The sequence below is a fragment of the Poecile atricapillus genome, chromosome 1 (assembly GCF_030490865.1).
Source record: "Poecile atricapillus isolate bPoeAtr1 chromosome 1, bPoeAtr1.hap1, whole genome shotgun sequence".
Classification (NCBI taxonomy): Eukaryota; Metazoa; Chordata; class Aves; order Passeriformes; family Paridae; genus Poecile; species Poecile atricapillus.
Window position 1 is genome coordinate 112,188,394 of NC_081249.1, and position 25,452 is coordinate 112,213,845.

At 35.3% G+C, this 25,452-nt stretch overlaps 1 protein-coding gene across 2 annotated transcripts in view; it reads right to left on the reverse strand.

Annotated features, from left to right (window-relative positions):
- Positions 1-25,452, reverse strand: part of EPHA6 (EPH receptor A6) — a 372,812-nt gene that overhangs the window by 313,786 nt on the left and 33,574 nt on the right. The window contains exons 1-2 of one of the 2 annotated variants that reach the window (XM_058828215.1): positions 19,920-19,986; positions 19,501-19,574 (exon numbers count right to left, since the gene is read on the reverse strand). The exons of the other annotated variant lie outside the window; for it this stretch is intronic. The gene's annotated coding sequence lies outside the window, so the exon portion shown is untranslated. Of the gene's footprint in view, positions 1-19,500; positions 19,575-19,919; positions 19,987-25,452 lie in introns of those variants that run through there. 2 annotated transcript variants of the gene reach the window in all.

Sequence of the window (25,452 nt, forward strand, 5' to 3'; positions counted from 1 at the left end):
AACATTTCAACTATTTACAGTTTACACATTTCAATTTTGGAAGAAAAACCAAGAGAGATTCCTAAGAAAATTTGGAGAAGACTTGAACTGAACACTGTTGAAAGATCACAGGCTCCTCTTTCTACACCAGCTCCTTAAGACTTTAATATATTTTGCATATCTGACTGTATCAGAAATCCTGGCCAGTACATTTAACAAATGACATCTGAGTCCTGAGAAAATTCCAGAAGTTTGAAAGATATAATAACTCAGTGACTAACAGTAATATTTGCCTTTCTGAACAGAAAAGGATTGTGAGTTATTGATTCTCTCAGTCTAAGGCAAAATATGATTTCCCTGCATGAAAGTAATTCACTTCCCAACATCTACATCCCTCTCTTTACAAAAAAAAAAAATTATTCTTAAGTGCAGTCAGTGAGGGTCATTTAAGTACTCCTTCCTACACTGATGAATAAGAAAATTAATGCAGGTCCACATAATGAATTCAGAACTTCACGGCTTTATTATGTTTATTACCAAATCACTCCAGCCAAGTGGTGTATGATTTTCATCTCTGAACTGGCAACAGAGTAAGTAAGAAAATATTCAGAGTAAGTAAGGAAATATTTAATGTAGATATCTTTGTTCAGGCACTGCTGCTCAGCAGTGCCTGCTGCCTACAGTCATACAACACCTTATATTCTCTCTTCAAAAGCACTTTTTTTCTGGAGTAAACAAGACAGATCAATTTGCCTGCAACTCAAATCAAAGAAGGTCAACCATAAGCCAAGTGGGAAGGATGCCACAGTGTTTTTATCTTGAGATAATTGTCACATTATAAAACCATGCATGAAGTAGTGGTAAAATCCTCTTTGTAGCCAGTGAAAACCAGAACTTTGTTACAGGGACTCTTAATGCAGCAGCTCTTAATTAAATTCATACCCCTGATGAGTAGAACATGTTCCCTTCCCCACTGGAGGATGAAGTACCCCCTACCTGGTTGGCTGGTTGGTTATTTCTTCATGATTTACATTCAAATCAGGCAGAAATTTTAACTGACAACATCAGTGGGAAAGACTCCCCTCTTCTACTGAATATCTGAGCCCTAGCTTTAGCACCAATGATTAAATTAGCAAGTCAAACAAGGTAAATGTGGGAAGAGGAAACAAAGATATTTTTGCTGCACCTTCTCTTTCAAACTGATTATGCTGATGGTCACGTTTTTAGATCTCTGATGTATCTGCCCAAACAATGCATTTGACATCATTTTCACAAATAAACTATTTCAACCTTGGAAATTTTTCACAGAGCTTAATCTGCTAACCTAATAAAAGAGGACAGTTGGGGTACACACACAAAGTAATGTCAGTAACTTCCAGACACTGGCAATTTGCCTGCACTTCACACCCCTAATGTGTCCTTTGTTTATTAAGATGGACAAAGCATTCCCTACTTGCTCAGCCTATGTTGTTGGCAAAACAGGGACATTTATTTCAACAACCTTAAACTGAAGGGCAATCAAAGAGAAAGGAGCAGGAGAACAGAGCATTAAAAAAATCCATCATACTGACAGAGCCCACTTCTCCAAGGAACACACGATACGGGAGACAATCCTACTCCCAGATATCTGCATCACTCAGAACTGGACAAGGAAACAGATTCTGGGTTTACTTGAATACTCATTTCATTCACTCATTTGTTCATCTAGACAGTTCTTAACTGGATTATAAAAATAATCCAGTTTCCTTAGAGAAAAGGCTCTGGCCAGTCTATGCATTCTTATCTTCATTAACATACTGTCAGAATTTGTGTTAAGCCACCTTAGGTCCTTGCTTTTTATTGAGAAACTTCCTTATTTTCTTAGTCAGTCACAGAAGTATAATTACAGTCAACAAAAAATACAGTTAAAAGTTACTTTAGCTTATTAGAGTTGAATGAATAAATTTATTTATTATTTCTGTCCAGAAAATAAAACCTTTTCTAGAGGAGAAGCAGTTATTTCCTTGGATGTTACATCTAGCTGTTCCCCCGGATGGGTGCATATGTGGTGACGGGTCTGGGGTGATGGGGGAGTGGTGATCTTTTCCTGGACTTTTCCCAGTTATTTACTTTATATTTAAGCAAATGCAACGGTGCTTGTTCTGAGGATGAAATTTTTTACAGTGAAGGCACTGAAACCGTGGAGGAAAATGTCCAGAGAAGTTGTAGATGTCCCATCCCTGGAAACTTTTAAGGTCAGACTTGGACAGAGCTCTGAGCCAACTGAGCTGAAGATGCCCCTGAACACTGCAGAGAAGTTGAACCAGAGGACCTCTAAAAGTCCTTTTGACCCAAATGATTCTGAGATTCTGTGATTCATTACTCTTTAAATCCTCTGTTTCTATGCTAGGAAAGTCCATCTGTTGAAAATATCATGAAGGGCAAGGTACACAACACATTCACAGTTACCTGAAATTGAACACTATTTTTTGACAAGGGAGGAGGGTAGTTATTAAATTGTCTTTTATCTCTCCAATGCTCCCACCAAGAACTCTCCCAGGCAAACAACAAACGAATATGTTCTGTTCTGGACAGCTGCTCTTTTGATTACAAACTCATTATATGTCTTTATATATGACATCTATATCATAGATAATAGTTCAATAACAGGAATAAAACTGTGGCCACATCAGTCTGCTGCAATTCCAACACTGACAGGGCTGTTATGCCATTAATTTCCATTCAGCTTTTTAAGTCTGGGCTGTGTACTTCGTCACAGGATCAGCATCTCCTGCTAGAACACAGCTTTTAGACAACCTCCACTCTGAATCAAGCTTGCCTGTTGATAGCAAATCTGCTTTGTTTAATAAACTATGCCCACATTGTCTTCTCTGGAATGAATTTGTATCCTCAGTCTGTATTTCCCAGTTCTACAGCAACCAAACCAAGCATCAGCTGGGGTGTTAATAAGTGTTGTGACTCTAGCTTTCAGAGAATTAAATTACTGTAGAATCTTATATATAAAAGATATGAAAAATTAAAATGTTCTCTTTAAATCTGCCTGCTCCAAAAAGAGAAGAGAGATCCATATATTTATATGCATTTACCTTTAATGTTTAGTTTCAGTGGAAAGACTCACACAAACTTGAATTTCAAAATTCCTCAATGCAGGAAGCAGCAAACATCTTGGTGCTCAGAAGCTCATCACGTTTTCAATAGAGCAACTTCTCACTGCAGAGCTCCAGAGCTCAACCCATTGGGTATGTGTGCTGAAACATTCAATAAATTACTTTTTCATTTAATAATGGCGGTGGAACGTTGCCCACTGGCAGCAGTAACTGCTCAAGCTAAGTTCAAGGTTAGTGAAGCAAAGATAATAATTTAAATATGAGATTGTACAGTGAAACTTATTTTTATTTGGGGCAGTACCATTTTACATATTTAATGAGCATTAAAAAGTTACACCACACGGTACATTTTATGGCTACTAAACCAAAAGGAAAATTTGTCCAGATGGAATGAAAAAAATTGAAAGCTCAATTTACTTTGTGGGAAAAGGAAAAAATCATGGAAACTACAGCAGCTCCAGTTTGAAATCTAGATCATGCAGGCAAGATAAGGTCATCAACAGTTTTTATCCTCTACTACTGAAGGTGTAACCACCAAAATATGTAACATCTGTACACAGTTCATATACACAGTTCATATCATTCGAAGGAAAGTTTTAATTAAATCTCCAACGTGATTAATTACTTAGGCTAAAAGCAGTAAGTTATCAAGCTCGAACAGCAATATTGAAAAGAACAGGTTAAAGAACAGGAAAGAATGTAAGAAAAAAAAGATCTCTATCCAGCCAAGGGAAGACACTTAGAGGAGCCCTACTGTACATGACAGCATTTGGGCAAGAGCAGAATTTCTGAAGATAAAAAGGAGTTATACTGACACATTCAAGGATTAAAAAGAGCAGAAATGTGGGCAGGTAAAAAAAAAAAAAAAAAAAATTCTTCATCAGTGTAGCAGAAAAGACAGCTGTAGGGAAGGGGCTGGAAGCATGTAAAAGTACAGAATAGGTACACTGCCTCACTTTGACTTACATTTTAAATAGAAAAATCAGACAAAGTAACATAAAAAGAGATTAAAGAGAAACACAGACAGGACTTCAAAAAGGCACTTTCTGAATTAAAAATATATCCAGTAGCTTTCATCTAAGATACAGAATTTGAAAAAGAAAAAAGCCTGCATCCATTTTGCATCAAGCAGGATGACAGTTTACAGAAGGAGAAGTACAAGTCTCTATAAATCAACACTGCAAAGCAGTTTAATGCACATTTGCCTTTTATTTATATCTCCTGTAATGTTGGCAGGATAAGAACAGAGGTTAGGGAGTGGAAAACATGTATTTTATCACTGTGCTTCTGCTTGTCTAGGAGAACACTGGAATTTCTGTAATGAGGACTCTGCCCACGTTCACCATGAAAGAATATGAGGAAAATTTTTGCCTTTTTACATGAAACAGCATGTTTGCCCAAAGCAACAGATCCCACAAAACAGCCATCTCTCAAAACTGTTTTTTTCCCAACAGTGAAAAGATGGATTTCAGGGATTTTTCACTCAAGCTATGTTGTTGCTGGCTGTTGCTGGATGTGCTCTCAGTGAAAGGACCTACCTTAATACAACGTTTTCATCATGTACTTTTGATAACACATCTGTTGGTACAGAATGGAGAGGTCAGTCATGAGGGCAGCTCATCAGAAAAGATGGAAGAGCACAGGGTCAGGAAGGAGGTGGGATGATGGATGAGCCATGGCTGTGGGGAGGATTCCTCCACAAGCCTTCGAGTATCCCTGATGTCTCACAAAAGGACAAGTGCTGCTTCAAAGGCTGAAATGCTGCTTGGAGTAGGTAGAGGAATCATCCCCTGAATAAACTCCAATCAAATGTGTTTCTAAAGGAAGGACTGCTCCTCACTTGATTCACTAGAGGGTACAGAAGACATTAAGCTAAAAGGCTCATATATTAACAGAGAGACATGGTACTTCTTGAGAAATACAGGTGATACAGGAAGAAAAAACCTTGTAAAGATATATTCCAGAGCAGCACCAACAGCAAGTCAGCTAGGGTTTTTATAAGGGTTTTTATCTGGGACATTATTTGGGCCTGATTCAGCAAGTGCTCTTCCAGTTTTTTGTTTATGTCCATTATTTAAAAAAAAAGGTTGCAGTTGTGTTGTTCAGCTTGTATATGAAGATAAATACTTTTCAAAGTAATTTACCTAAACCTGAACATGAATCTATGGAGAAAAAGTGTTTAACTGCCTAAAAGGAAGCTACTACTTGCCTCAATACAGCAACAGTAACAAGGAATATACAGCTGTGTCAATCTAAAATAGCAGAAACTGCTGCTTTTCTTGTTATTTATTTAAGAACGGAACATAAAACTTATGTCTGTGACTTAATGTGATCCACCACCATGGCACTTCCTACCCCCATGCACACATAAATATCAATATTTAAGTTCAGTGAGGAGAAAATTCCTGAAACAGCCTCTTCCCCACTCAGGTTTTCCAATATGATTTATCTGATTACTTACCAAAACAATCCTGATGCATCCTTGGAATGCTTGATGGAGGCCCAGTGATTTATTTAGAATGCTGTGCAGTCTATCACCTACACTGCTTATCTTGTAGGAGGTTTTTTGATTATGATTCTAAGGATAACACGTCAGTAACCCTTTCTGTAAGGCTAAATTAAATATAGTGCTCCTATGAGTCATTTGACAGAAAATATGTCTTTGTGCAGATCAAATACAACTTATAAAACAATCTGTTCTCTAAGTCTAATTAATTGATTGAATCTAATCGATCTTACTGATTTTTTTACTTACAATAAGTAGTTTCTATGAAAGATTTTATGATGATCCCCCTCTGAGGCATCATGGAGTGAAAACAGTCTCTTAATTATTCTCTTCCATCAAGCTGTATTTTGGATTTCATTAGACCTGTCACAGATGTTAAGGTCACAGAAGAAAGAAATCTTCAAGATGTCAAAGGAGAAATTCTTGGTAATTTACATATGGCAAACTACTGGAACTTAAAGAAGATCTTGTGATTGTTATTTCTAATTACAGCATTTGCAAACAGATAATCATTTTTCCAACCTTCTTTAAAAGTATGTATTTGAAGGTAAATTCTCAATATACAACAAATCTATTTGATTTGTGGAAGAAGATCTAAAAGAAACCAGTACAAGTTTTTCTAAACTGTTACATTTTGTGCAATTATTGGTAGAAGAAACACAACAGTCTGAGGATAAACTGTTGTGAGATGTTGAACAGTCTAAAACAACTTGTCTGGGATACTGAGGATAGACAATATGAAATTGCACTAAAGAATAAATTAAATTATTGTATCCTGAGGGGTGTACAGACATTCTGGGTTGAATACTGTTTTCTACAGAGGAAGCCAAAAATTCATCTACCTACAAAGAGGGAGATGCAGGCCCATTATGTATTGAAATGTTCATTTATGTTCAAATACGCATTTACTGTTTTGCTTCATTTACTTTCATGCCTTCTTTACAAACCACAGAACATATATGAAAAGAAATCCCATATTTCACACAAATATCTGTAAGGCTCAGCATTCACCTCATTCCCACTTGTGTTGCTAGTGCTGCTCTATCACTTGGGCCCCTTTTTTTTTTCCTTGTACTTTCATAATTTTTTATTCCTTACTGTCCAAGGCTGCCTTTGCTCCATTAAACTGTGTGCAGCCAACTTTATTGATAGCTCTGCCACCTCACATCAGCATTTCAGAGGCACTGAAATTACTTCAATTCAGCTCCTGCAATGGTATTTAAATAGTAGTGCCTCATTTGCCTTTATTGGGAAGGAAAAAAAAAATAAAATGAGACTTTAAAGTAAGAAGGAAAAAGCACCAAGGCTTGAGTTACCCATCCTGTAAACTGTGCTTTATATCTTCTTACACACCATTTTTTCCCCCGTTTGCAGGAAAATAAGATGTAGATATCCCTTTTACACATTTATATACTTGAAAGAATGTGCATTCTGACAAGCTTATGCAGGGGACTATTATTCTTTATGTTTAGCCCAAAATCTCAGCATCTAAGATTAAAAAATCAAAGAGCTTATTGCTGTACACAGAATTAACATGTTTTTCCTCATTTTGGAAATGAAAGCATAGTCATCATTAGCCATGTCAACACTTCTCTAGAATCTAGTTTTGGAAAAAATAAAATACCTGCGTTAGATATTTTTGCTGTGATTTACAAATGGGAAATCTGTGCCTATGAATAATGAAACTGTCAAAGAACTGGGTACCAAGACATGGCCATACACTTTATTTTTCATGCTTAATGTTAAAATCCCATAAACACACATGAAAGGGGAACCAGCAAATTGCTGAAAAAAAATCCATTCAACTTTCTAACTCATTAACTTTTCTGAAGAGCTATTTTTTGAGTGGGTAGCTTCATCTATTACTCATCATGTTCTCTTACTGAGATGATTTGATGCACAACTGCAGCCTCCCAGTCAACACCAGACAGACGAAATGGCTTCTATATTTTAGGAGTCAAAACAAAATAGATGTTCCAAGTTATCAGAGAAATAAATAAACAGTGTGGGTAGTTATGGGTGGGTATTGGATTGAACACAAACTCCAGCAGGGTTTTCTACCACATTCTATTCCTCAGGGACAGGCAGCATTGCAATTGACAAAAATCTATTTTCTGTCCTTGCAACTTCAGTATTATCTACTATTATAATAGACTACTACTAAAAGTCTTAAGCCAGTAAAATAATTGGCTTAATATAGTAATGGAAGCAAATGATCTGTATTTTTCCCCCTAATATTTGCTGCTCCTTGCTCTGTGATTGATTACAAGTAGAATGTTTGTTTATTTACAGAGATTATAGTTCTCTGCATATATTGGCCTCAAACCTATTCTATTTTTCTTGCTGACTTAAATAGGAGCAGGATTAGATCTGTGATGGAAGCTTTACTGCACAGGAAGCACTGATTTGAGAGATTAGCAATACACTGTGGTGACAAAAGATATTCGTCATCACAGATGAGTAGAGCAGGTTCCAAGACAGTCTGTTGAGAGCCCAGTGTGTTTTCATCAGCCTCTGTCAGTTTTTCCCCAAAGCAGAGTTGATTACAGAGCTTCATTTTATCAGAAAACTGGAATGGCATTAAATAAGTGATTTGTTTGTGCCATGGAGTATTCCAAGGACAGGTTAGAAAGGCATTTTTTTTTATTTGGAAAAGAAAACAGTATCATCAAAGGCTCATTCTCCTGATTTAGTGTAACACTGGCCTGAAGAAAACTCAAATCCAGCTCTGGGATTCCACTGTCAGGTATGCACCTGGAGCACTGCTCCAGCCAGATTCAGGCATTAGACTGAAGGCTGCTGTCAGGAATTCCACTTTTCCTTTTGGGAGCAACTTCTGAAGAAATGCTGTGGCTGGATCTGGATTCACTTTTCCCAAAGTAATGTGCAGGCACACTTTGCTGTAAGCTGACTCTATTACTATAGCTTTTTTTGCTTTTTTTTTTTAAAATAAACCATCAATTTTAGAACACAGAGACTAAACACTAACTCTCTACTTTGTACATCTTTTCATCTGTGCTGTTCTGAACATAAATTTCCTTCATAATAACTAAAACCTGGTACCAAGTTCATTCTAGAGAACACTCTCAGAAAGACAGAAAAGGAGCAATTTTTTTCTTTCTCCTCTCTTCCTGCTGACTTTATCAGAAACTAGAATGGGAATGGTATGGGCTTTGCATGATGGTCAGAGACATTTACATTTACAGAAGTTGCATTTTTAAGTAAGCAGGTACTAAATTACTATCTAAAAAAACATCTGGAGAGGAACAATGTAACTGCAAATGTGGAATTTTCCTAAATTTTCATAAAATTTCTGTGTTACAAGTCTACAGAATGGCTTAACATATTTTACTTTACAGTTACTTTACTCAGCTGATGTGTGATACATAAAATCCACTTATTTTTTTATTAATTTTTTATAAATCCACTGAGAGGTCTAAGGACCGTGCCCTGCAGTGGGATATGAGGAGTATCAGTAAAACATAACAGGAGTAGCATAGAAATTTGAATGAAATTTTGGACTAATTTATTATTTAAAGGGCTGTCCCCACAAAAATAGCTTCAACTCCTTGATTCTTTTTAATCCATGCCTCAGTTTTTCTAGAAACAAATAATATTTTTTAAGCCTTTATACTGAAAACAATTAAACATTTACGAAAATTTGTTTACAGGAATCTCTTAAGTGTCGCTATTTCTATAAAACCTCCATATATTTAAATGAACTCAGGCTAAAGATTTAATTATCTACAACTAGCCCCAGCTAATCCCCACAGAGATCTAGGTTTTTATTACAAATGTGTATTTTATGCATTTAATTGCACATTGCGCATTGTTGAAACGTGCATTTTTATTTACTCCCATCAAAATATGCAAATCTGGAAGATTCTATTAAATTCTGAAAAACAAAAATGTTGAAAACAATATTCCTAATGTATTCATAATTATCCAGTGCTTAACTAATTCCTCTAGACAAATACTTTAGTAGCTGCTGTATTTTAAGGACTTGCCATAACTGAGATTTTAAAGATTCAATATTTGCATCCTGTTTATTGTTTAGATGATTTCAAGTTTAAATGTTGAAACAAACTATTTTATTCCATAGGTAACTAAAGACTTGTGGAGTGGATGCCATAGTTTTTACTAGATTAATTGATATGGTGGAAAAAATAGATAAATTTTCTAGTCTGTCCCAAGCAGAACAGACGAAAAGCTTTTTTGTGCATAGAAGATTGTGTGCTGAAGGAGTCTAATGAATTAAATTCATTCTATTTACAAACTTTGCCTAATTTATGTCTACACAGAACCATCACCTTAATTACATTGAAAAAAAATGTTTATTATTTTACCTACAATTGAGTACAGGTATTTTGATTTTGGTACAATTCTTACTTCCCATTAATGCTAATGTTTTCATCAATATGAAAAACACTCACTATGTAGAACAACAAATCCAGTGTAAACCCTCCCTTCAATGGGACGGGAATTACAACATCAAAGGCAGCAGGAAAGCTCTGCTTAAACACACTTCAAGTTTTCAAAGATCTTTAGTAATCTGCAGGCTCTCAGGAAGCTTTGTCCTTTACCAAACTCCATTTCCCACAACTCACTACAAAGCCCAACTTGAGATGATTTGGGTCATCATTTATACAAAACAGAAAAGCTTTAATCATGCTCTTTCTGGAATACTAGGCTTTTAATAAAGCCTTTTTTTGCCCATTTACATGTTTATCCCATTTGTTGTTCTTTAACTTATCTGGAAATAAAAAAACAGAACCAAAATGAAAAGATGAAAATATAGAAACTCACATTATATTTCTAATCTATCTATTCCACCCAAAAGCATTAAACCAGCTAAAAAAACTTGTTATATAGCCATGCTGGAGAGCACTATTTCTCATAAATTTTAATATATATATCTTAATTTTAAGAAGTTGAAACCTTTTTTCCTACATGTGTCAAATTACTTCCATGTTCTTTTTCTGTCAGAAATATTCATGCAAAACATTTATTTTGAGAAGACCCCCTGGCAAACAATCACATTTTACTCGTGTTCATCTATTAAATATGTTTGGACTTGCAAGTCATCAGACTGAGTGGAAATCTTTATTGAAAGGAATTCAAATGAATTCAGCACCTTTCCCTGCCAATGAGTTTATTTTTCTTTGTGAGTACAGATGTGACTGCTATTTGCTGTGGCTGAAGGAAATCTGAAAGCAGCTGCTGTAGTTTAAAGCTGTTGTGATCTGCACATTTCCCTCTTGACCCATTATTCCCAAACCTCCATCCCAGTTCTGAGCTCCACGGGATGTGCTCTTTGCTGTGGTCACTCTTGACTGCAAATTTGCAGATTTTGACAATGAAAATCTGCAGATTTTCCTTCAGTTTCCTTGGCCTCTGATGAAACCGAATAATTGCTGAGAGCTGTATCAAACAGTGTGCAGAGCTCTGTACCTGAATGTAGGTTTGAGGTGAAGTATGGGGGAAAAAATAACTTTTGTGATCCTCTGAAACAGAGAACTTTTCACAAGCCACTGATCTAAGGGATTTAGCTACAGAGAAAAGGCTCTACTATGATAGATTAAATGTTCTGATTAAATTTTCTAACCAGGTTTCCTGCAGAATTGTCCAGAGTTTTCCCTGCAAAAAGGCCCCATGTAAATTCTCACTATAATAAAGCTCGGCTTTGAAATGTCAGATTAGAAACCTGAGTGTGGGATCAGTGATTGCAGCTCTTGTGGAAAGGCAGATCATCATATGCAATGTAACAGTGTGAGAATGGAAGAGAAAGAAAAAGCTTTAACCAAGATTTAAGAGCTTCTCAATTCCAAATGTGGGTCCACTACTGGTTGACCCTGAGGTAGCTTGGAGTGAGATAAACTACTTCTTTTTTTTGTTGCATTTCCCAACCAAGACTTGATTTTTTCATTGAAAGAATTTGCCATTATATCATCAGCACTATCTTCACCTCAGTAAGCCTGAAATGCTAAAACTTGTTTGCTTTACAGAAAGACCAGGTAAGCTGAATCCTTCTGGAGTCACAGAGGAGAAATCCATGGGAAGCAGGACAGGAATGCATCTCCCAGGACAACTATGGCTACACCAAGATTCTCCTCTTCCTTCTCTGGAGAACTGCTTGAGAAACTCAGTAAATAAATAAAGGTAATAATAATCCCACAGAAAATCTTCCTAACTGATGCTCTGATACAGAATCAAAGCCCACAGAGTAATCACAGTCTCAAACTTGAGATGATGTGGCATAAAAAAATAAAAAAAAATAAAAAAAATCAGTCTTACGAAGTTATAGAGCATAGAGAGAAATCCACTCCATCTGGGATTCATTCTTGTCAGGAATTCCCTTCTGTCATGCTATTTGCACTCAAAATGGCAAAATCATCTTAACTTGATCAAGAACTAGGCACTACAGCTTTGCCCCTCAGATTCAGTCCAGTAGTGCAGGAAAAACCTTTAAGTGTCAGGTTTTATTTTTTTTCAATGCTTTGCATCTTTTGCCTTCCTTTTTATGACAGATAATGAACATAAGCTTTGTATCAAGTCATTTTGATAAAAAAAAAAAGCCCAAACAGGTCAATGATGTTAGCTAGAAAATGTTTTACAAAGAAAGGAAAAACAAGCAACGTGTCATTTGTTAAAATAAACTGTTTGTTCCCAGATGCTGTTGGGTCACTGGGTCAAAATATGTTTCAATCACTGTGTGTATTCATTCAGGTATCTGTGGACCTTTAAGCACTACATGTCATGGCATCATATAAATTTAAAAAGAGTGGTAACACAAAGGCTGATAAAGAATGCTGTGCTTTCACCTACTTTTTTTTCTGTTGTTGTTTAAGTCTGGAGGCAAAAGAATAGAGAAGAACTGACAAGAAATGTCCTTCAACAAATTAAAATTAGTTGATGTAGGCAGAAATATTTTTCTTCTTGATGTATTAATTATAGAATCATCCAAGCTGGAAGAGACTTTGCAAAGTCATCTGGTCACATCTCTAGCTCAAACCAGGCTGAACAGTGAATTCAAACTACACTGCTCCAGGCTTTGTCCAGTCAGGTCTCAACACCCTCCAAAGATGAAGAATCCTCAGATTAACTGAAATTGAGCAATCTAGTATCTTATTTGTATGTTAATAATGGGAATATAAATATCGTATTTTGCGTGTAACTTATTCCTTTAATTGAAAAAAACTCAGCATTTCCAAGTGTCCCACGGTATTTTGGTAAAATGAAGTGCCAGTATCCATGTCCCCAAAAGAGTAATTTTAATTACATATATTATTTTCATTCCTAGACCATAAAACTTTAAGAGGTTAGTATTTATCTGGATGAACATTTCTTGATGTCAGCTTTCTTTCCCAACAAGGCAAACTAATCAAAGTTCATTTTCCTGGTAGAAAGCATAATAGGTAATACAAGCAGTTAATTACTTCTTTGATGAAGTCACTTCTCAAAAAACAAAGAGAGTTTCTTTGGATGATGATATAATCAAGAAACAGAAGACAGTGTTGTTCTTCTAGAGCACCCAGCTCATCAGCATTCATCCAAAAAGAATTTCCTGGTTTTTTTTCTCAATACCCTATTTCTAGTGCACCAGGGAATATTTTGCTGTGCTTGCTGTCATCTTTTTTAATCTTTGGTTTGTACAGTTGGGATTTTTTTTTTCATATTAAGGGTCTCAGGTGATGTTTCATTTGTTGGTTCCCTTTTTTGCAGACCAGCAGAATAATTGGGAAAAGGCCCCTTACCCTCCAGTGCCATACTGGTGTTTCCAGTGGAGTGTGACTGGTTTAATAAATGCTCCCAGTAATTTCACGGCTTCTAATGACTTTCTCAGGAGAACAGCAGTGGTGAGGAGCAAATTGTATGAGTAAACATGAGTCATTACAGAGAGAACAGTGTTTCATAGATTAAAATAATCCTTCTATTTTGGTTTCTTGAGAAGATTCAGCAACTGACTGATACGGAATGGGCTCATCTTTTCATCTTTTGGAATTCTCATGCAGGCAGTAATATGCAAGACTCTTGTCAAATATGGAGAACAGAAGGATGTGAAATGAAAGTATGGCAGAATAGCTTTGTGGCATAATCATGGGTATAAAGAGAAAAGACACACATCACATGATTTTTTTGTACTTGTCCTACAAAATGCCCACAAAATCCATTATGATTAAGCAATTTCTCAACCAGTGTATTTTGCAATAGCAATACAAAACACAATCTATCAATTAATACCAGTAAAATCACAAACATCTAAAATCAGACTAAAATATTTAAAATTTCTCAAAAACTTAAATGCCAATATAATAAAAATTAATAAATGTTACCACAATCTTGGAAAAATCCCACACCTACAAAGAGTCTCTAGTTGAAAGTATATTGGTGAACTTTTTTTTTTACATCTGACCAGTTTTCATTGTTCACACAGGCAAACTCCCCACCCAAACAGTATCTCCTACATAAAAGCAGACTATTTCTTTCCACACTCTTTGACCTACCTCCTCTACACAGTTAACTGACCACAATCCCACCACTCCACAGAATTGGGAAACTTTCATAAATTAAGTATTTAGAAGGTTTTTCATCCAACAGATGCATATTGCTTTCAAAATCACCATCATTCTCTTTCCTTTCTGTGCTGTCAATGAACAGATTAAATGTCAAGTTTTATCATTCTCAATTCCATCCATTGATTCAACTTTTTATGTCTCAACTGTCTAAAATAAAGAATGTTTCATGACAGTAAAAGGCAGTTTGTCAAGATCCTGCCCTGCAAGGTACCTGCAGCCCTCTCAGCCTATCTCTTGCAAAATTAGTAGCCTTTCTTTATCTCATCACTCAGCATGGGAATATTGGTAATTTTTTTGTGTTAGAAGAGAGCACATAAAAACTTGCAATTTTAAAACTTGTTCTAATTATTACATAATCTCTTAAGTTTATCAATGGGCCAAACTTCCAAAATTTTAGATAATGCCACTGTGCCAAAATCAATTGGATTTACCTGCCATATGATCCATTTTACTGATCTGAAAGATCTGTCTCGTGCATTTTAAAACCTCATCTATCTGAAGCAATACTACACTAAAGCTTTACCATCATTCTTTATTGATTTTTTGATACAAACTGTCTCCCAAAAAGCAACTGGTCTGTCAAATTTATATTGAAAATATACTCAGCTATTAAGCTTTTTTAGAATTAATATTGTAGCAAAACATCATTGTGTATTTCTCAGACCAATGTATTCCACTGTAAGCTAAAATATTTTGACTTTGACTGTCTAATCTTTATCACATCACGTTCACCAATTGTCCTGTGTCACTTTCATGCACTTTTGTATTACTTACACTGATTATCTTGAGTTGTTTTTCTGACAATTTATTTATATTATGCACGTGATTCTTCTAAAGCACTCTGGACACCTGATAAACATTTGGCCTGATATGTTGTATCTGCTTTACCCATTAGCATGAATAAAAACCAGAATCCTGATATATTACTCTGTTTGGTAATAAATTCATACATAACACCAAAAAGTAACAGCAATATGTACCAAGACAAGATTACCTTGTCATTCATAACTTTAAACAAATCATTTTATTATCTGTTGACAAGAATCTTTTACATTGTGACTGTTTTTCTCTTAGTTTTCTTTTTCTCTTCAAATGATGACACCTTCAAAATCTCTGTATTGCTATTTCAGTGCAGATTTCATCATTTAAATAGAGCAGTGCCAGCCTAGTTGTCAACATGTCTGGTTCTTTATTCTCAGTTCTTGAACATGATTCCAAATGACTCCTGCGTGACACAAATGCAATATTACCTGGTCTAAAAAGGGATGTGCTAAGTCCTGTTCCTTGAAGTGGTTAAGTGGTTACCATAATTTCCTTTATAGCTTTCATGCAAAAAGTCCTGCCAACTAACAATCTAAACACAACTTTTTTTTCCCCAGAAATTTCCTAGGGAACATTTTAGCATCCATTTACTGACATCTTCTTAACACAAATGCATAGTTGCAATAAAAAAGCACTTCAGATTTAAAAAGTAGATGCTATCATACAGCATCACTGTGCTAAAAGACAAACATCTCTCTTTCTAAATTGTTGCTATTTGGAAAAGAGCACATTTGTTTTCAATATGTACTTGCATACAGGAAGGCCAAAAGTTATGTTTCAGGGGTCTGGTCAGCTTGGTATTGTTTTGAATTAGGGTTTTTTTAAGGGTGTGCAATGTGTTTAAAATATTTTATGTATTGTACATGTTTAAGGTTTCAATGCTATGAACATGAACATCATAAAACTCCTCAAGTCAAAAATCACTTTCAATTGATATAGTGTTATTATACATTTATTTTTTTATATCTATATCTAATCTATATCCATATCTATCTATCTATCTATCTATCTATCTATCTATCTATCTATCTATCTATCTATGATATATGCATACATGGGGAATACAAAACCCTCCCAGTTAGCCTAATTTGGATGATTTGGGAGACTGCAGCAAATCCTCACTCACTGTTTGATGAATTTCAAATTTCATTTCACTTCAAAGGCTGACTGTAGCTGAAGGTATTTTAGAGATGCTGGTCAAAGTTTAAAGATGCAGGCTACACATTTGGTTACAAGGTATCAGTATTTTCTAAAAAGGCAAAATTTCACTATTGACTCAGAAAACTCAATACTAATACTTATGTAATAAATGAAGCACTTTGTTATTAATTTATGCTAGGTATGGTATGGGGTTTTTTGGCTTTTTTTTGTTGTTTGTTGGTTTGTTTGGGGTTTTTTTTTTGTTTTGTTTTTGGGGGTTGTTTTGTTTTGTTCTGTTTTGTTTAAAGTCCTTTACACTGATGTCACCACAATTTCTTGGTCGTCCCATTTTCCAGCTGACCAACTGTGGGTTTCTGTTTCTGGACATGATCACAAAAGCAGCCCAGAACGTGGCAAAGTGAATGCAGAGCAGATTGAACACTGAGGGGAATCTCAGCAATGCAGCCAGCAGAGATGAAAGTGCTGCAAGCCCACTGACAGACTGGAAGGGAAGAGAAAGGAGCCAAAGGAACTGGGAAATGCAGCCAGAAAACTTGTGAGACAGCACGTACGAAATAGCCAGACTCCCAACAATTTGGAAATAATAAGTTATTCCTAATAGGCAGCACAGCTCAAGAATGCATGGTCATAGAGAATTATCTTCAGATATTTATATTAGATACCATTACTTCTATTAACAAGTCCCCAGCTAATTAAAAAAAATACTTTCTTCATTTAATATAGTATTATAATTAAACTGTAAATAGTCATGGTTACCTAAACCAGTGAATTTTCCTCTTGAAAATGAATTTCATTATCAGTCTACAAAGAAAACCAGAGGAGAAATGTGGCATGTGTCCATCACTCCTTTATTCTTGCCTAATTCCAGGATTCACATAGCAAAATTCCTTTAGTTTTGTGTAGTGTTATTTTTTCTCCTAGTCAGACAAAATCTAACAGCCCTTTAACAAGGTATGATACCAGATATATGAAATATGCTGTCCCATTGAATGAAGACTAATTTCCTTACTCCTAATCTTCTTTACTCAGTGCTTGGAGTAGAGAAAAATGCACAGTATTTCAACAAGGGACAACAAGACATCCTTCATAATTCTCAAATTTGAATCAGATTCCAAACAAAGAAAATATTCTTATGTCAGCTCTCTATAGGGTGCTTAAAATTAAATTTAGCTTCCTTTTTAGAAGACATGTTAATGTATCAATTCACTTAAGAAGGAAATCCTTGGTATTTCATTTTATTTAAGAGTTGTGTGGATATGGGAAACAAATTTTCAGCTGCAACTTTTTTATTGAATTCCCTTGTTCTTCAAATATCTGCCCTTTCTGCTGCACTCAAAGCAACATCTGAGCTCCTGTTGTAAAATACCACAGATTTCTGACAAAATGTTCTTTGTGAAGCCCCCATTCAGGGTGAATGGAGAGTGTGACCCATGGATGCAGACTGTAAAAACTAAGTGCATTAGAAGAGACAGGCCTGAAACTAAAGATACAAATTTTTAATTTTTTTTAATAGGAATAGCTCCCTGTTATAGTGTGCTTCCCTCCCTGACAGGAAGTGCAGTAAGTAAAAAAAGTGGTAAAATTTAGTCCCCTGCTTTCTTTAATAAGTGAAAAAGACCTGGGGAGTCCATGAATGGTAAGAACTTTCCATCTGCCTTTAATTTAAGGTCTCAAAATGCACTTTACTCTTTAAAAGGATTTTTTAAAATCCTGTAATTAAGAAAATTTCTGCCTCAAATATTAGATCAGATCACAATGTTCTGAGTTGGAAGAGAGCCACAAGGATCAGCTAGTACAGCTCTCAAGTGAATGGCCCATATGGAGATCAAACCCACAACAGTACAGAGTCTAATGGAGGAAAATAAATTAAGCATGAAAACCTGCACTGACAGTATTGTGTATAATCTTCCAACTTAAAACCTTATCTGATGGGTAGAATATTGTGTCAGTCAGCACTGGTTGTGGCATTAAATTAGACGAACTAAGATTCTGAATAAAAGTTTTCTTCTTCTAATGCCACATTCCCAAGGGTAATGAAAGTATCACACAGAATTATGAGCTTTACAGGGCTATGTTTCCCTTTTGGTATGACCCACACAGGACCTAAAAATGGTTGAATGCCACTTCCAAGGAATCCAGGTGGGATGTAATTGATGTAGAGTTTTTACAGCACTGTTCAACACTCTTAACATGCTGTATGCCAAGTATCATTCTTAAAATTTAAACAGCGTTGATATATCAGTGCAAATGTAAGAAGATAAAAATGAGAATTAAATATTCAACTTTTGTAATGAGGTGACATTTCAAGAAATCAAAACACACTGTTCTTTTTCAGGAAAAGAAAAGCCAAAAAAAATCTACCCAAGGTAATTGAAAACTGTACAAAATACCCTCAGAATTGCACAAAAATAATTTTCACTAATATCCAGAAAAATCTGTGGTGTCTTTGATATCCTTGACCTTATTCTTAAACCACAAGTTAGAAGCTAATCCATTTCCTCTTCACTAAAATCACAGAAAACAGTGATTTCAACAAAGAATTTTGCTTCTTAACATGTGGTTTAGTACCTATTGCACTTTTCTTCAAAAATATTTTAGTTCTACATAGCAACTGCAACAAGTTGTATTTAAAATTATAACTCCAAAAGAGGAATTAGAAGTCATTTCAGATGCAACTATTTGTTTCAGCTAAAATTCAGAAGCTTTCCAAAAGCATCCCCTACTTGATTTTTAACATAAAATCTTAATAATGTATTTTTCCATAATTTTATAAGAACCCAAATTATAAAATCTTGTTTAGCCAGCATACATATTTAAACATTGTGAACCTCTATACAACTTATGTATCAGCAACATGCAGATTAAAAGTTGTACACAATTATAAAGTTTCATTGAAATGTTCACTGACTATTAAAGTGCTCAGAGATTTTGGACTAAATTTCATATAAATGTTAAATCATTCTTGTACTGCTTTCAAAAAACTGTCCATTCTCAGTTTAAATTTCTGTTGTGAAACTTTCCATTAGTTGGTGACAAGTGAACTAAGGCAACCAAAGTAAGGGGTGTTTTTACTTTCTCCCAACACATCACTAAATCACTAATAGTTCCTTTATTTTGTGAAGAGAAAATACAAATAGGGATATTGAAAAGAAAAAAAAACAACCCTTTTTTTCCAGTGGAACAGTTGAAAAGAACATTTTTTTGGGACTGCAAGCAAGCCAAATAAGCTTTCTAGGCCTCTATTCTTTGTGTAACATAATGCAGTTGATCTTTACCATGTATTTAAGTTGCTGTTAATTGCTGTTATTCAATTTTCATCATTTTGTCAACCAAAACTGCAATTCATTACCTTTAGTAAGTGTTCCTGTGCCTAAATTTGTCTTCACAGAAGAAATTCTGTCATTTTTCTGTCTAACCTTAACTCTGTGGACATAAAACACGTGATGAGAATTTTAAAAAGCCCTGCTATATACAATACCCAAAAAGGCATAAATATGATAGCAGTGAAAAACCTGCCTCAACACTCTATAAAGATTCACAAAATTCATCTCATTGCTTGTGATTAAGTTGATATCCCTTTATTTTATTGTATATTCATAACTTTAAAATACATGCAGGAAGTGACAGTACTCCAAGGGAGTCTAGAGATAAAAAACTTAATAATCACAGATTATAAATGATCTCTAGCTCAGGCAACCAGGTTGTAGATTCATGATGATTCCCATGAGGAGGGAATATTCAGATCAAAGCCACCACAGTAACTCTTACCCTGTCATCTTGGCTCTTCTGCAGCAGTCAAAGCAGAAAATCCTTCAACCTCATAAACAGTTGTCAGTACATAAAACAAAACAAAAAAAAAATCATGAAGAACAAAACATTTTCCCTCAGGAAATTTCCTGTACTGACCCAAGTGGGGAAAAAAAAATTGATTGTTTCATCTACATCAAGCACTGATTGTATACTGTGCGTAAATCAGCAAGACCTGAGATAAAGCCAAATTTCTCATGGCTACCTGAAATACATTACACAGAATTAGATTTTTTACTGAGGTGGTTTGTTGCATGTTTGTCTTAACATACTATTATCTATTTCACAAATGACTAAAGATATACAGTATTCTGCAGGTGAGTGCTTCTGGAAGAACTTCTCCATTGCATTTTTCTTTTTTTCTTCCTCTTCAAGAAATGTGTAAAGTTTCATAGAAGCTCAGCTTTCTTTTCCAATTATTTTTGATGTGTTTTATTTTTAGAAGCAAAGGGAAAAATGCCACAGCAAAAGAGCCTCAGAAATTCAAAGCTGAGGTAGGGCACTGAAGGGACAAATTCAAACACTGGGTTTTACTGAGCAGCACAAAGAGTGAAGTAAATTCCAGAATGTGCTGTAAGCTCAGAATAGGTAATCGTGCAACTCAAATGGGCCAGACCTAAGCACATACAGTCCTAGAGGAGTGTGGATCTATATGCACATCTCATGCTCATATACAGCCATGACTGTATATATAAAGCTCAAATGGCTGCACAAGGTAGAAATAACCAGCTTTTGGGCTGACAGCTCGTAACTACAGCTGCTGAAATAGTCCTGCTATATTCCATTGTGGAGAACTGAAATCCTGGAAAAACAGCACGTGCTTTTGGAAGGATTCTCTTCAGAATCCTGCTCCTAAGGCTATGTCTGTGTCAGTGCAGTGCCAGGGCTGGACATCTGCTTTTTTCCTAATTGCTTACATCTATGATTATTCTGACACAGGATGGATACATAAGGCCAGTTCCTAACAAAATTTAAACATTATTTTTTTTTGTAAAATTCATTACTTTAAGTTTCATTTCAAAAGAAATTCCTGTACCTTTAACGAGCAACAGCTTTAAGTGTTTTTGTAAGATAAAGTTTCAAGCACTTCCATTACACAAGTAAATAACAATTAAAAAAAAAAAGACATAAAAATAGATTGACAAAGGAACCTCATTAGTTTCTGGACTTATAGACTAAAATCTACTCATTCTCCAGTCAGAGACTCAGGTAAGAACAAGTATTTCAAACAGCTTTGTGGAGACACCCATCTTCAAACCCAGGGCACTGATCCTGGTTTATTTAATAGCTCAGACACAATTTCATTAGCTGTGCATGAAGTGCCTGCTTTGAATTTACTTGTAGACATCTTATTTGCTTTTAAGTGGTTTGAAAATATTAATTTGTGATGGCTGCACAATGCACTTTGGTACAAAGACCTCAGAGAGCTTTTTCTCCTGGGACTGGTGTATTCATAGGAGCAAGGCTGAGCAGAAGTAGAAGTGCAGCTTCTGCCAGCACTCATGTCTAGGGTTTTTTCTCCTCAGATAACAAATTCTGCCCTTACAGAGTGCCTGTTGGTGTGGAATTGGTGCTGCATTGAATGGGCTGCACCACCTGTGGTTCAGATGGTGGCTTTGTTGGATTTTGTCAAAAATCTCCAGAGTTTTGCTCCAATAGGCAGCATAAAGAGTCCCCCAAGACCTTCACCTACAGGTGAAGCTCACAGCCTTGTTCATTGCCATAAATCAAATACTGCATTTCGTGGACTAGCACTGTTATCAGCTATGGCAACTCCTACACTTGATTTTATCCAGAGGAATTCTAACATTTGAGCTTCCATGAGGAAAACAACAAAACACATGGGATTTCACTATGTCACTTTAGTTTTCCTTAACAGATGCAAAGCTCAGTATGGGCAGTGGGCCTTCTATCAGGAGGGCAGAAAGCCTGAAGTCAAATGATTTTGGGCACTAAGAGCAGAGGGAAATAAACTGAAACAAGAGCAGCAAAAGCAAGACAAATCTTGATGCAACCACATGGGCAGTGAAAGCAATTGCCCTTAGTTATTTTGTCATGGAATGAAAAGCTAAAGCTAATCCCCTTAGCCTTTCCCACGTGGAAGTGGAATCCAAAACTAATCCTTTTACAGTAGCTATACCACATGAAATGGGGTGTTTAAACAAATCCCCTTAATCATCACGGCAAGAATCAGGGAGCTAAAGTCAATCCCTTTAGTAGCCTACATGAAAAGGAACTAAAGCAATCTCCTTAGTTATGCTACTGTTAATAATGAACTTTATCAAGCCTATAAATATTTTGATACAAAATTATTAATAGCATTCTTCTGATATGCTAAAAACCAACAGAAGGATGCAGTAGCACCTATGGTACAATATTTCTATCCAATTTTTATGACATAAAAACTTTATTGCTCACCACTTCATGATCTATTAGTCATAGCCATAATGCAAGAGTATCCATGTATCCATCAGCTGAGAGGGAAAACAAAAAGTTGGAGTTCTTCCTTAAGAAAATTAAGAAATTGGGAGTATTCCTTGTAGCATGGAAGGCTGATGATAAGTAGTAACAGACATGGAAAGAAATCACTGAACAAGGCCATACTGAGCATATCAACACATTATTCAGCTGTTGTGTCTGCTGACTTAAACTTTTACCTTTTTTTTTCCCTTCCTCTACGATATGCCCAGCTTTTAACACTACTAGGAAGTCTGAAAGAAACATTCATTGGACTTCTTAAAAGACAAAACAAAAGGTCAGGTAGAACACCTCTGCTCTTCAAATGCTGTTTTACATCTCAACAGCACTTGTGATCTTTCACTTTATTTCTGCAAGTCATGTATTATGTTTTAAACTCGTAGGATAGGGTTCTTTTGGTTAAATACAATAGCAGAGGATTATCCTCTTAAATCTAAAATACAGTTATAAATTATTATTCATAAGCACATGGATTTTATACTGCCTTCCTTTCTAATTTATTCTCCATGAAATTATGGTTATTAAAAGTAATTATGTTTCCTTATTAGCAGCAAATAGACATATATAGAAACTATCTATTTTCCACTTTTTGAAGTAAATTGGTAGGATTATGTGAAGAGTGTCAAATTCTGCTAGGATTGCTTACAAAAATACATAATCCATGTGGTAAAGGCCTCTGTACCCACCTGGATCCCTTTGCAGGATATTAAATCATGTAAAAAAATTACTGTCTGAAGTGTATCTTCTTATATCTGAAGTTTACAATTCTCTGTATTTTGGACTAGCAACTGCTGCTCACTTTATTTCATTAACTGCTCTTCAGAGAAGGGTTTTCAAGCTCAAATGTTGTACCAGAGGTTTGAACATCTACTGGCAAAGAGGGCAAAGCAGAGGATAATTTCTTCAACAACCACACTTTCAGTCCAGCTGGAGTATTTTTTTCTCACTTGGTGAGAATTTCAGTGGAGCAGAAAAACTATTTGGATACTATATTTTCATCCTGGCAATGGTTAAAACTCCTGGTACCCACAAACATCCTACAATCCTATCATTTAAAGCCCCATCAGAACACAAATTATTTACTGCAATTTGCAGAAGGGACTCTGTGTGCTTAAGTATGTAAAAGAGGCTTAAAGAATGCTTAAAGCTTGATAATCTGGTTACTTCTCTGTAACTTTAAAAATTCATTCCATGTATTTAGACATCTGTAAAAGATTCAAAAGTAAAGTTTGAATGGTTTGTTTGTTTTTTTTTAACTTTCTTTTCTGCTAAGTCTAAGTAATATATACTTATCCCATATAAGGTCAGGCTACTGCAAATCCTTAAGAATATATTAATTCTTTTGTTCTTCATTATACATAGAAGATCAACTTTTAGAATATAAATTATTCCTGGCACTAAAAATGATAAAAAGAAAGCAGCAGTTTGGTAAGGAGTTTCCCTAAATTACTGAACACAGCGTCTGAGTAAAAACCAGCAACTGGTCATGAGACAGTGAAGCATTTTCTGCTGCTGCCAATTTTACCTTTCCTCTTAGAAAAAAAAATATTTTTTGTGGCTTTGGAACAATTCAGAGAGATTTCTTTTCAAAACACCTAGATATTTATCACCTACTTTAGTATTTATGAGACCGTTTCCTAAACACACAGGAATTTCAAAGGGTATTTCCCAAGAGTTCAGTGCAGCAGTTCTGAAGTCTCTGAAAATACAATGGTTCAGATAAAGAGGTGTTCAGTATGCACCTGGAATTTCCATAAATATTGCTTTTCTTCACTTTATTTTGTTCTGGCTTTTCCTTGATTTTTTTACTGAGGGCAACACTCAGTTTGTCATTCTTTCTTTCTCCAAGTGTCTGCACAGTGAAGGCTGAATTATAACAGAAAATATTATATTTAATTTGGAATATATATATGAGTTTTTTGAATTTCAGAATATTTGCATGACAGAAACCATTAAATTCTAGAATCCAACACTGCTTGAAAGACACCCAACAGAACTTAAATCAACCATTCTTCCTCCTTCAACCCACTGTGTTTTCCTTCTCAAAATGCAATTATTTCTCTACCAAAAAAAAAAAAAAACAGAAAAAAAGAAAAAAAGAAAAAAAAAGTGTTAGTTTTTTTAATTTTCGCTAAAATATACTTCCTTTTTTTTTACTGCACTTTTGGGTAAGGCAAAACATTGTAAATGTGTGAATGCAAGAGATGAATGTGCAGCCTACACAGACTTAAAAACTATCTTTTGTGCACTGCATGCATCAATGTGCAACCCATGCATGCTACACTTATTTCTTTAAATTTCCAACCAGTCTATTTTTTTTTAAAAAAAATACAGAATTAGCATTCATTCTGTGGGACTGCACAACTAAAAAACTTAAATGTTTACTGTGCTCCACTGGTTGGAATGGTTCTCACACCTAAAATGAGAAACTTAACAGAAAACAGAAATCCTGAAAATACTTGCCTTCTTTTGCTATATAATATACAATATATATTGAAAAATAATCACTATATACAATAAATTTTGCCTTTACTAGAAGTGTGTATGTACACAAGACTATTTAAATGAAACAGGAATGGCAAATTAATGCAAAAAATATATGCAACATTGCTATCATCAAGTTCAGATTTACCACACCATACACTAAAATACAATGAATTGCATTTGGTTGAGCAGTTCAGAGACTGCTTCTAATGCTGTACTGTTACAGATTATATATGAGCTGTAAGTATATGGCTATTCTCTACTGGAGCATACAAATTTGTTCATAATCCTCCTCCATTATAGCTGCTTCCCAATAAGTGATTTGTAGTTTTGTATTTAGTTTTTGTTTGCTTGTGTTTTTGTTGGGTTTTTTTTCCTTTGGTAGGTTTTTTTCTGGGAGGCTGGGGCTTTTTGTGGGGTTTTTGTTTTGATTTATGACTTCATTATTTAGGTTAGGAATGGTTTAGATCAGTGACTGCACAGTAGCAAACACCAGTGGGCCCAAAATGTGTTTGCAGTATGCAAATAAGAA